This window comes from Peromyscus eremicus, chromosome 4 (assembly GCF_949786415.1).
Source record: "Peromyscus eremicus chromosome 4, PerEre_H2_v1, whole genome shotgun sequence".
In the NCBI taxonomy this organism is placed as follows: domain Eukaryota; kingdom Metazoa; phylum Chordata; class Mammalia; order Rodentia; family Cricetidae; genus Peromyscus; species Peromyscus eremicus.
Window position 1 is genome coordinate 57,233,414 of NC_081419.1, and position 13,603 is coordinate 57,247,016.

The following is a 13,603-nucleotide window of genomic DNA, read 5'->3' on the forward strand; positions in this document are numbered from 1 at the left end:
ATGACTCCTTTTATTAGGTACCCTGGCAAAAATGAACTGCTCAGTGCTAAATGGAACTAGCCAATATTATTTCTCCTAAGATAAAGTAGTTCTTTGTTGTTGTTGAAACTTTAATACTTGATGTAAAAAAATATAGACAAAGTATGAGGAATTCTACCTACTCAAAGTACTTGCTGCATGGGTGTTGTTTGTTTGTGTGGAGTTTTATGTTTTACCCCAAGTATCATCATTAACAGCAAGTATTCTTTAAAAATACTAACAAATTTTGAATACCACTTTTCTATTATATAAAAGTGTTTTAGCCTACTGCTATTGTTTGTCTTTGACTGAGTCTGCTCAGCTATAATTTTCTGTTTTCTAAATTGCATATTAATTTAGAACTGGCTTTCTGTAACAATGTATCATGGAACTCCTCTCCTTGTCTGTATTTATACATCCAAGATGTCTTCATATTGATCATCTTTCTTGTAGGAAGCTGAATTTGACCAATTACCTCATAGAAGGTTTCTTTGATATGTTATCATGTAACTCTTAGATTGTTCTCTTGGAAGGACCATTAGCAAAGTAATTGAAAATTTTAAAAATATGTTACTAAGTTCCTGCAGAACTGTATCTATGTATTCTCACTAACATATAGCATTAGAAAAGAAATGTTTTCATTTGAAAAAATTATATATGTATATGGGTGTTTTGCCTGCAGGAATGTCTGTGTACCACTTGAGTGCAGGGTCTACAGAGGCCAGAAGAGGGTGTTGGATCTCCTGGTACAGGAGTTACAGATGTTCATGAGCCTCCATATGGTTGCCGAGAGCAGAACCCAGATCCTTTGAAAGAGCAGCCAGTGCTCTTAACTACCGAACAGTGTCTCCAGCACCATGTGTATAACAGTGAATGCTGAATTGTGTGGTAGGCACAGAAGGATGTGTTGGGCTGATGAGCTGGCCCATCAAGTAAAGGTATTTGCTATGAAAACCTGAGTTCACTCCCTGTAAAAGTGGAAAAGGGAACCCATGTCAAAAACGCATTTGTCATCTTACGTCCTCCATGTCACTGCAGCATGAAACCACCTGCACTAGCATGCACACATATACATGATGAAAAGAAAGGGTGTGTTGCTTTCATTTCATCTATATTCCTTTACTGATTATTAGTGAAACAGATTATTTTATTATGTAAGTTTTAAATTTGTCTTTTGTGTTGTTTTTATCCTATTTTTTAAAATGATATATGAAAAAGTCTTACCAAAATCCTCTAGTTTTTAAGCTAATTAAAAAAATATATTTTTTAAAAGTACTTTTAACAGAATACCAAGAGTTCCATCCCTGGGTGGACAATAATATCCAGAAATAACACGGGTTGTTGAATGAAAATGTCAATGCCAGTCATAGAATAGCTCCCTACAAATTCTTGGTGAGGAAGGCCATAGAAATACCCAAAATAGTGTAGGCTATTACCACTGCTCTTAGTTGCCTACCAAAATTAAATGGTAAGACTCTATTGCTGAAGACAGCATTCACTTTGGATGTAGGGCATAGAGAAATCAATCCCTCTTTTCCTTTTGGTCAGCTTACATAGTGCCAGAAATGCTATTCCAGCTGCTGGAAAAGAAAATACATCAGTGGCCTCACCCAACACTTGACCCTGCATATTACAATAACAACCTGCCTGGCAGGATATGCCCACTGCTCTTCTGGCCTGAAGAGAGTCTGGATGCTGACTTGCCTTCTCTGATTACATCTCAGCCAGAATCCTCTTGCACTTCAGTTTGCTGTGGCTGCATTGGCTCTACTCAAGCTTTGGTCATATTCAGTCTCCAAGAAGTCAAGGGAGCTCTTTCCCTCAGGGTTTCATCTTTTAGGAAGCACTTGAGATGCTCATTTGTACTCAATTCATCTCTCCATGTTTCCGGGTTGGGAGAGGGGCACAGACCTTCCATCTGTGCCTCTCTCCACCCTTTAACCACCTCCTCTCTCTCTCCCAGGGCCTTACACATGCTAGGCAAGCGCTCTACAACTAAAGTACATCCCTCTACCTCTCTGTCTTCTTCAAATTTCACTAGTATCTGAGGTTTTATTCAAGAACACAGGGCTAGGATACTTCCATCTCCTGACTTCTCTTATTCTTGACTTTACCACATCCCAGCTCCCCAGGAGACCACCATCTTTGTTCTTTCCTCTGGTCTGATTTCACCCTTATGCTGTAACTTGGTCCTGATGGGTATAGTAAGTTTCCAGTGTGAGACACTCTATCGCAGATGAATGCATTCTTCCTGGCATTTAAAAAGGAGCATTTCACGTCAACTTCAAACCTGAGATTAGGCATGGCCAAACTACATCTTTTGATTATTGCCAAATGTTGTTTTATAAATACATAAGACCATTTAGATTGAGCTGGGAAATGAGACAGAGCTGGTTCCTTTCATGTATGTTGTAAATACCTATTTCCCCTTTTTGTAAAGATAAAAATTGATGCTGAGGTGGAGACATTATTATGTTTTCAAATCTGTGACTCAACAGTTTCTATAGTTTCATATTTTTAAAACTAAAAATGTCCACCCTATCACAAAGGAACAATTATATTCACCTCTATTTTCCCTAAATATTTTGTACATTTTTAAGAACTTTACCTTGGAAACATTTATGGCAATCTAATTATATATGCATGTGTGAACATGCACATAGAAATAGATTTATTACTAGTCCTTTTCTGGACGTTTTACTCCATCATCTTTTTCTTACTGATTTGTAGTTATTCAATATTAAATTTAGCTAATTATCTTTATTTCTGTACTTCACTCCTCCTATACTCACATTACTGTTTATTCCTTTACTGGTTCAACAGTATATTTAGCTTTCCAAAGCCTTTGTTTCTGTTCAAGATGCTTCCCTTCATGCATTTATGGGTTTTTCAGCATATTTTTAGTCTCCTCATTAGCTATATACAGATAATTTCTAGTTTCTCTCAAAATCCATTAGTATTTTCTTTGTTAAATTAAGTCAAGAGACTTGGAAGAAAAGCAATTAATTATTGTTGTCTATCGGGCTTGTTAACATTCATGAATTAGGGCATGAAAATAATTGTCTCTATCTGCCCCTTGCCTATCATTCTGTTTAGGCCAAATTACATTTCACAATTACAGATCAGAATCAAGTGATATAGTTTATCTGTGGGGGAAAAAAGCCGGGGAAAGACACATGACTTAAGTAGTTGAGAACCAGAGCCACATTTTTTTTTCTATTATTTAGATCAGTAGTATAAATTTTTAGTCTTACAGATAAGACTAATTTCAGGATTGCTAATGTTCTGTTATTACAACAATGATGCTCTGAGTCTTTTTCACCATTTCAACAACTAATAAAACCCCAGAGGTTGGCTTCCTGCTTCCCCTTACTCTCTCTTCACTCCTACTTCTCATGTCTTGATCATGTCAAACTTTACTTCACCTCTAAGTGACAGGAATTTTTCTCTGTCACAATTTATTACATGTCCAGGCCTAAGTTCAAAAAAGAAATTCCATATTACTACATGGATTTATTTTCTCCTGTGACCATATATGTATGAGCATATTATATATTATATTATGTATTATATATCCCGGGAGCATAATCTTTTCACTTAAGAACTCTCTATGTATGTTACTTGACAATGAAGTTGCATGTTTTTGGTTACTTGAGGGGGGTGGTCCCAGATTTTGCAGTCTTGTATAGTGTCTTTGTACACTCTGGCTTGACACAATGGCTGCCCTGGATTTTTCAGTCTTCTGTAGTGTCTTTGTACATTCTGGGTTAATACAATGGCTGCCTTTGTCATTACCTGTCAAGTGCTGCAAATGCACAGAATTAAGGGAGATAGGTCAGAGATTAATGACTGGGAGGCATATGGTAAAATCATTTATCAGAGCTGTGGGACTTATAATCTTCCAGTTTTGAGCTCATCAACAAAGCAAAGGATCAAGCTGCTTGACACACTGAGTCCTCCAATACTCCTACAATGTCTTCTGGCATAGAGTTTAGAAGGAGGAGACTAACCCAACCTGGAAGGAAGAGGAGATGAGTACCAACACATAGCTTCACTAAAGAAAATAAAAAACAGCTGTTCCAACCATTACTTACAAATAGTTATGTGTTCACTTTTTATATGGGTTGATATGATTTTTTCTCTCTAAATTATTTTATAAACTAATTTTAGAATGTTGAATTTTACTAGAAAACTCCATATGGAAGAAAATATATTTCTTCAAATCAAAAGCAGTGTGTTCTAGTTTCAGCACTGTGTCTTTAGTAAACGAATTGCATTACACATTTTAACTCATGCCAATAAATAACAAAAATCTGAGTTTATTTGCTGCTATCATGACCACCCACATTCAGCACAGATGTTCAGCAAAAGATTTAGGAACTGTTTTGAAGCTTTCATTAGCTCAGATAAATTAGTAGTGTATTTATTGGCAACAGTAAACTATGCAAGTTCATATTTCCTTTCTTGATCATTTTATAGAGGCCTCCTAAATTTCATCGGCCAGCCAGCTTGTCCCTCAGGAAGTCCTTGCATGTGTCAGTAAGCCTGGAGCCTGCCATTTCAAGGGTTCTGAGCACAGAAGCAGTGATTTGATCTGAAGGCATCTGAACTTGCTCAACCAGACCTCAGCCTCCCCAGGATCCTCATGCCATCTAAGTTCTATTTGTTTCTGAAGCACTTCATGGTTTCTGTGTGGACCGAAATGGGTTTCTGCAAAGGATGTGATGTATTGTGGGCTATCTTGTTCCCAAAGCCTCCTGGGGGAACTCAGAGGATATATACAAGAAAATTAGAAAGCATTAGTATATTCACAGTAGATTATTTAAGTTAGCACAAAGCCAATTTTCACACATGTATGCCTTCTTCTTTACTAGGCCAGATTCAGTAGTTCAGGAACCCAGGAGACTAATACCAGGTAGGACAAGACACCAAACATTCAGAGAGACACAGGACAATACAACTGCCTGTAGAACTTGTAGCCACTTGATGAGTAGGTGAACTAAAAAAAAAAAAATCCTATTCTCATGTGGTCTTCATTTACCATGGTCTCCTATTCCTTGTTCTCCCTCTCTGTTGTTGATCCAGCTGGGATCTCCCACTCACCCAAGCTCTCTTTCCCTCCACCCTCGCCCTTCACTACCCCCACTCATGTCCAGGCTGTTCATGTAGATCTCATTCCATTTCTCTGTCATTGGGCGATCCCTGTGTCTTTCTTGGGGTCCTGGTTTCCAGGTAGCCTACCTGGTGATGTGAGTAGCAGTCCAGTCATCCTTGTTCCACATCTAGTATCCTGTTATGAGTGAGTACATACCATGTGTGTCTTTCTGAGTCTGGGATACCTCACTCAGGATGATTTTTTCTAGATCCATCCATTTGTCTGCAAACCTCATGATGTCATTGTTTTTCTCTGCTGAATAGTATTCCATTGTGTATATGTACCACATTTTGTTTATCCATTCTTCAGTTGAAGGGCATCTAGGTTGTTTCCATGTTCTGGCTATTACAAACAATGCTGATATGAACATAGCTGAACAAGTGCTCTTGTGGTGTGGTTGAGCATTCCTTGGGTATATGCCCAAGAGTGGTATAGCTGGATCTTGGGGGAGATGGATTCCCAATTTTCTAAGAAATCGCCATATTGATTTCCAAAGTGGTTGTACAAGCTTGCATTCCCACCAGCAGTGGAGGAGAGATCCCCTAGCTCCACATCCTCTCCAGCATAAGGTGTCTTCAGTGTTTTTGATCTTAGCCATTCTGACAGGCATAAGGTGGACCACATGAGAATAGGAAGAAACAAAGTGCTAGAGAGGCCCACAGAAATCCACAAAGATACCCCCACAACAGACTGCTGGCAATGGTCGAGAGACAGTCCGAATTGACCTACTCTGGTGATGGGATGGCCAAACACCCTAATTGTCGTGCTAGAAACCTCATCCCACTACTGAGGGATCTGGATGCAGAGATCCATGACTAGGCCCCAGGTGGATCTCTGGGAGTCCAATTAGCGAGAATGAGGAGGGTTTATATGAGAGAGAATTGTTGAGACCAAGGTCGGATAAAGCACAGAGACAAATAGCCAAACAAATGGAAACACATGAAATATGAACCAATGGCTGAGGGGTCACCAACTGGATCAGGCCCTCTGAGTGGGTGAGACAGTTGATTGGCCTGATCTGTTTGGGAGGCATCCAGGCAGTGGCACTGGGTCCTGTGCTCATTGCATGAGTCGGCTGTTTGAAACCTGGGGCCTATGCAGGGTCGCTTGGCTCGGCCTGGGAGGAGGGGACTGGACCTACCTGGACTGAGTCCACCAGGTTGATCTCAGTCTGTGGGGAAGGCTTTGCCCTGGAGGAGATTGGAATGGGGGGCGGGCTGGGGGGAAGGTGAGGGGGGCGGGAGGGGGGAGAACAAGGGAATCTGTGCCTGTATGTAGAACTTAATTGTATTGCAAAATAAAAATTAAAAAAAAAATCAAGTGTATAGTTTGTTTATTATCATATCTACCTTGAGGGTTAATTTTGAATAAGTAAGTCACAGAATCTAACTTGTATTCATGAGAATTACCAGAAGAGAGGTTTTACACACTAGATTACTGCTGGGAATGGGTTTTGACTATGGAGACCACCAAAGCCAAGTTAAATTTGAACAGTTCTATTAGCAATATCAGCAAAAGGAAGCTATGATCAAGAGCTATGAGAAAAATGTTATGGCTGGTTAACTTTACATAATACTAATGAGAACTGTAGACACTTAGGGGCAGACAAGCAGGTTCAAGTGAGCTTTACACAGCCATCCAGGTGTAAATGAGGAGGGTCTGAATGCAGCAGTGATGTTGAGGAGAGGAAGTGGTTACAGGAGCCATTGTGAACATTGACTATTGGTGGGAACTAATTGCTCATCACAGTGATGAGGGTGGACTTGAATTGTGTGGCATTTTGAGCAAAGACAATTAAGACAGCATAAATGCTGCTAAAAACAAAGGCTAATCTGGAAGAGTTCCAGGTATAGAGGATGCTAAAATCTGAGTTTATACCCTCCAAGCTCATGCTGCAATTTAGTTGCTATTTTAACAGTATTCAGATGAAACCCAAAGAAATGATTAGTGCCTTAGGTATTATATATTCTTATATGTGGATTGATAATGTTATGAAAAGGTGAGTTTAGGTCTCTTGTTCTCTTGCTCTTGCTTTCTATTTTCTGCCAAAGGATGTCTTAGCCATAAAGACCTCCACAGATATCAGGCCGTTGATGATGTTGACCCCCTGATCCTGGTTTTTCAAGACTCTAGGACTAACTACAAGCCAACTTTTTTTTCTTGTAAACTTTGTAGTCTCAAGTGTTGTGTTAGCATAGTTTTTACTATGATGGAGTCCGAAGGTTCTTGCCTTGCTATTGTGAGATCCTGGGTTTGACCCCAAAAAGCCACTTAGGAAAAACAGGCATCATGGTATGCTTGCAATCCCAGAAATGGGGAGACAAGCTAGCATACACAACAGACTCAAGTCCAGTGAGAGTCTGTCTCAAACAAACAAACAAACAAACAAACAAACAAACAACAAAACCAAAGACACAGGATGAATTGAACCTGAAGAACAACGTTCAGGGTTGTCTGATAGTCTCTGTATACCTATACACCAACACAGCACGAACACACACACACACACACACACACACACACACACACACACACGTATACAATGCAAACAACTAAGATTGTACTTTAAGCAAATAATCTTCTTACTGAAAGTTAAGACAATGAATTAGCTTTCTAATCCCTGACAATGAGCACTTAGAGAAGTTATAGACTAGAAAAGGAAAGAAGAAAGAAGAGAGTAAGTCACTGACAATCTGAAGACACTGCCAAGCCATTGGGACCCTGGCAAGCATTGAAATAGATGCATATGTAAAATGGGAACAGTGAAGATTTGAAATGGTATCTGATTCACTCCTGGGGTAAGGTCATTAAGGAAAACCCCAACCAACACATTTGTATTAAATGATAGATCAAACCCAGGTGGGAAATACTCAACATGAACATTACAAACAAAGGAACTTCCACATTGGACAGTTTACATAGTTTGTGGGCCAAGGAAGAAACAGATGGTAAATAAGCCAGAGGTTGCCTTTGGCAGGAAACCTCACATACTTAGGGCTGGAGGGTCAGGGGAGATGCAAGTGGCCAGAGTTTGGTAGTGGGAACCATAGAGTGAGAGACCACCATCTGCAAATTGGGAGAGCTGGCAGTACTACAGATGCCTTGGGAGGCAGGGAGCTAAAAGGAGAAATACCTTGACCTTGTTCCTCAGCCTTTCCTCTAATCTTTCATCATTGTTTCCCAAGGGCCAAGCCTATCTACAATCTAGAGAGCCAGGGGGCCTGAGAAATGTTCTTTCCTTCCTCCTGGAGCTGAGGAAAGGGAGGGTTGGAGGCCATTTGCTCATTAAAAGGAAGTGGCCTATACAGACAGCCTGCCATGTGTTACCTAATATGGAGTACAGTATTTTAAGGTCTCAAGGGCTGTCTCCTGGGAAATTTGGAAGATAAACAGATAAAATGTTGAATTTTTTCCTCCTCTGTAACTGTAGTCTGGGTGGGTGGGGAAATGGAACTTTCAAATACTATTAAAAGCAGTGAGTTTAATGGTCATCTAAAAATAGTGGGACATGAGTTTTCAGCTGCTGAATGGCCTTAATCCTCCTCCATTCCTATGTCTTGTCAACATCACCATGTGCTGCATCTCTAGACATCACAAACTAGAGCATCTGCATAAGGAGCATGTCTCAGCCATGTTAAATAGAGCAGTGAGAGCTTCTGTGATGTGAGGGTAGCTTCTGAAAGATAAGGGCTAGTAAGTAACTGGCTGAACTCCATTTTGTATTTTGAAAGTGATTTATGAGCTCCTGTCTGGAAGACTCAGACTCATATCATAGATGCTTTGCCTGTGGATTTCTGTGAGAATCTTGGAAAGCCACTGACTGTTAGTGTTTCTGTTTACTTCTGTAGAAATGAAGAACAGACCTCAAAGACAGAGACAGGGAGAAACAAATAGGAATTCTGCGAGTGCCCTAAAGAAATACATCAATGTCTTATGTTCCTTGCTTCTTCTGTAACATATCAGGCTGAATGCAGTGTTTATATTTGGCTGAAAATAGTAACAATTAATATTGAACATGAGTACTCACTAATTTCCCAGTGAAGTTTAAGTACATACTTCACCAATGCTGCCTCATTCAACTTCCAGAGCAAATCTATGAAGAAGAGACCCTTGTAACTGTGTTTTATAATTAAGTCAAGGTGCCAAAGGGACTGTGGCTATAGAAACTATCTATATGGTATGTTGTAGGGTCAGTATTTAATCCTCACAACTTGTCCTTAGAGCCCATGCTGTACTTAAGGCATGAGGTCAACTCTGGTAGTCTCAATTACAGGGACATGGATCACTGCTAATATATTCCAAAAGCTGAGGAGCTGGCTTCTGGAGAAACTGGTTTAGTGGTTCTTCCAAAGCTCCTTTTAGACCACTGTATCTCAATAGCTACAAATAATGAAGGATAAAGAACTTTCTGGTGTCCCCATGTGAAGTAAGAGTTAAGAATGGTCAACCCAGGCCAAGTCAGTTTGTCCTGGCTTCACTGGGATTTCCTAGTGGAGACTTCTGAGCCAACAGAAACAGTTAAAAATTAAAAAGGCCATGAAGCTTTCAGCCTCTCTCTAATATAACCCTACATGGACTTTAGTGGTATGGCCCTCTTGTCTCCTCTTTGCTATGTCTCCAAGTCAATCAAGCCAAGTACTGTTCCCATATTTTCCCCATGCTATGTGACTTGTTCTTAATTTATATTACCTAGAATATACTCCTCCCTCAACCTGACAAAAACTTCCTTTCTTAGGTCTGGCTTACACGAATCTAGTCTACAAAGCTTTTATTGTTTTCCTTGGTCAGTGGATGAACTGATGAGCTGCTCAGCCGTTATCTGCACCTATCACAGCCACCTCCTCCCTTGTACCATTCATGAGTGCCAGCCCTGTGAGAAGGTGCAGATGTGGGAACTGAACTGCAGCTAGACATTCCTTGCAGCAGCTTTCTTTGTGTCCTGAGCAGAGCAGTCATTTAAAAATTATGTGCAAAATTAGATGCTATACAGAGAATTTATTTTGAGAAATATAACTTCTTCAGTTCCTACCATCTCTGACCACATTCCTCAGCTCAGCTATATTCTGACTCGAGTCTCTGTTCCAGGGTTTTGATTAAACAATACCCAAGCAAGCCATGCATTGCAGAGGCCTTTCTTTTAAAAAAGATCTTCAGTGGGAAACATTTTCCCATTCATTTTGTTGTTAACTAAAAGCAAGAGCATTTTGAAGTTAAAGGCAGCCGACTGTAGCTGTTGGAATAACTCTTTAATTGGCCATTAAGCATGGGAATAAAATCTCTCCAAACTGAACTGAGAGCTACATCACCTAACACTGCTTCCTTTTTTCCCCTAACAGCCAAGGGAACAGGCATGATTTGAATGAGTCAAAACTTTCTAGATACCTTTCTCTACAGAAGGCTCTGCTATTTCAGAAGTATGACACCCCAAATCCACATGTATACAGAAGCAAAAAAATTTACCTTTTCTTTTCCTGTTAATCAATACTATGGAAGCTGGCAAGATAAATCTAGAGGCGAATATTGTGATTTACTTGTTTTTATGTACATGTTATGATAAAAATAATATAAAGTGATCACAGATCACATTTCTAATCAATGGGCCACAAACACTCTCCTATATTTATCATTTGGCATTGGGTTTGCTGGGCGTGTTTGAGTACATACTAAATAATGTAGCGAGAACCATCCCTTGGGGGAGAGCAGAGTGAAATGCAGAGCCCCAGCCTTCTAGATTTGTGTCTCCATGACAGTGTAGCCAGGCTACAGGCTTGACGCACTTGGCCAGTGCGTTTGGACTTTTTGAAGATTCCAAGTCATAAATTCTGGTTTCAATTACAGCTAGTAAAAAGGAAAATAGCGCAAGAGTTATTAATATGTAAATCTAGTAATCTGGGAAATTGAATGATCTCAGGTTAGAGTTCTGAATTTGTACAATCTAATTTTGACCAAAATGACATAACATATCAGCAGCTCTGCATAAATTGACAGCAAACTGCAAATGATTCTTTAAAACTGGTATGGAAAAGGAATGCATAAGAAGAAACAAGAACACATCATACCAATGACCTACATGGTCTGACCTCTCTCACTCCCTGATGGCCAGTGCAATTGGGTATGGGAATATAAGCTCCAACAATAAAAGAGATCATTCTACAAATAGAGCTGCACTGTTCCTTTAGTAATGTCCTATGCCTTTGTTAAAATTAGAATGTCTTATCTCAATGCTGGCATAAGCATAACCATTAAAAAAATCTTTACTGGTAGCCTTGTCATTTCTAAAGATAGTGTTGATAGAGGAAATGTTTCTTGGAATTGTTCAACCACCAAGTCCCAAATAGACACAGCTGGACTCAATTATGAAATGGGATACCTAGCTAATCAGCTTACAATATGGACTTGAGATTTGGCTGCCATTAGTCTGCTTGCAATCACTTGCAAGAATCTCAAGTAACCTGAAATAATCGATTTGTTTTGAGAACCAGTCACATGGTTCCTTTCTCTGACTAAAATAATAGTTGACATGGTGAGCAGGCTGCATTAGTTGTCTCATATCCCATGGAACCAGAAACACTGGGGAGACATTCCTCATTATTTTTTCATGCTGAAATATAGTTCAGTCAAATACTAGTTCAGGCCCTGATCCACTGAGTTTAATAACCTGACAGTCCTGTGAAGAGCAGATTTACAGATACATATGCCTTTCTCGTCATTTCCATCTTGTTTTGCTTTATTTGAACAATCTGTTGTAAATGTTCTACATAAAGAAATGTAATTGTATTTAAAGCCTGTTAAAGTTAAGCTTCTGTGTGAAGTTGTTGGTTGCTTTTTAAAAATCTTAAGTCTCAAAGAATGGCCCTTACTTTCAATACCCAAGGCTTTAGTGCACAACTTCATGGGCATTGGTCTAGTTGGAGGAGTTAGTTTTGTCCTGAGAGGAAGAAGTCTTGGGCTGAAATCTTAGGTTCCTTACCAGTAAGTTAGTTGAATTTTCTCATTTTCTTCTGAAACGTAGAGCTTGTATATCTGATGTATATTCACACATCCCTTCATGTATATGCACTTAGCAAATCCTACTCATCTGGCATTTTACTAAAAATCCTAATGATTCACAAGTTGACTAATTTTCAGTTTTCACAGCCCAGGATCTTATCCACGAGTATAGGGATGGTGTAAACAACACACAAACAAAGTAAGCCCAGCAGCAGCATGAAGACTGTCATAACTGCAGTTATGACAGGGCCAGCAATTGAAGAAGAAAGTGAATTTACTTTTCTCTTTAGTGCGTTTCAAAAAAGAAGTGATTTTAATTTGGTCCAGAGAAGAGAATGAACAGGTGTGGAATTATGAGAAAGGGCAAAGTAAGAACAGTGTGTGACCATCACAGAATGCGGGGGATGAAGTGCAGAGAACAGGTGTTCCTTCATCATCAACATATAAAACCATACCTCTGGGTTCTGTCTCACTTTCATGCTTATCTACCCTATCAAAGAATGTACCACATTATTCAGTCATGTTTCCTTTTGAAAACACAGGTGGCATGTATGTGTACTCTAAATGTCCATCAGTACTTCTTTTTATTATAGATTGATCCAGACATCCAAGTATGGTAAGAGGTCTGATTCATCTTTATTTTCAATGTTCTTTTTGAAATGTTCCTTAGGCTACAGACTGGTGCTGTAAAAAAAAAAAATCAGTTTTAAAAAGATACTTTGGACTGACAAAATACATATGTAGTCCAGAGGTCTACGATTTTAATGTTTTAATCTTTATAATGTTCTTAGATGGATTCTTCTGACCCTATCCCAGGGATTATTAACTACTAATGCTATTTATAGCTTTAGGAATCAAGAAATCAAGAATCAAATCCTATGGAGGATTTGAGCTTTGACTTAGGTCTTAAAAGACAAAAAGAAAGTAATGACCACCTAGACCCTTAGAACTTTCATAAATTAGGTATTCAGGCAAGAATACCCAGGGCAGAAAGCACAGAGCTAGACCAAAAGCATGTATTCACTGGATGTGAAATCATGGTATCTGCCTGTGCTTAGGCTTTATTCCGTGGATACTTTTAGAATAGCTAAAGTCTGAGAACATAGGACTATTGAGATTTAAACTGTTCTGCAGGAAAACAAGCTTTAAAACAGACTCCAGAGAGGACTGAGAATAAGGAATATCACTGGATAATATTTAGAATGCATATGCATGGCAATGAGGAAGGATTGGAACTGTGGCTGTGGTATTTAACACAAAGAGAATGTAACAAGGCAGAGAGGTCTTCTGGAAGTAGAACCAGTTGGCAAGTAACCAGAAGGGAAGGGGTGGTGTTTATGGTGGGGCTGAGACTTTGGACGAGTGATGCTGTTTCCAGGAACAGAAAGTGGAAGCACCAAAGAAAGAGGAAGCCAATGTTTCAGGGAGAATATGACGAGC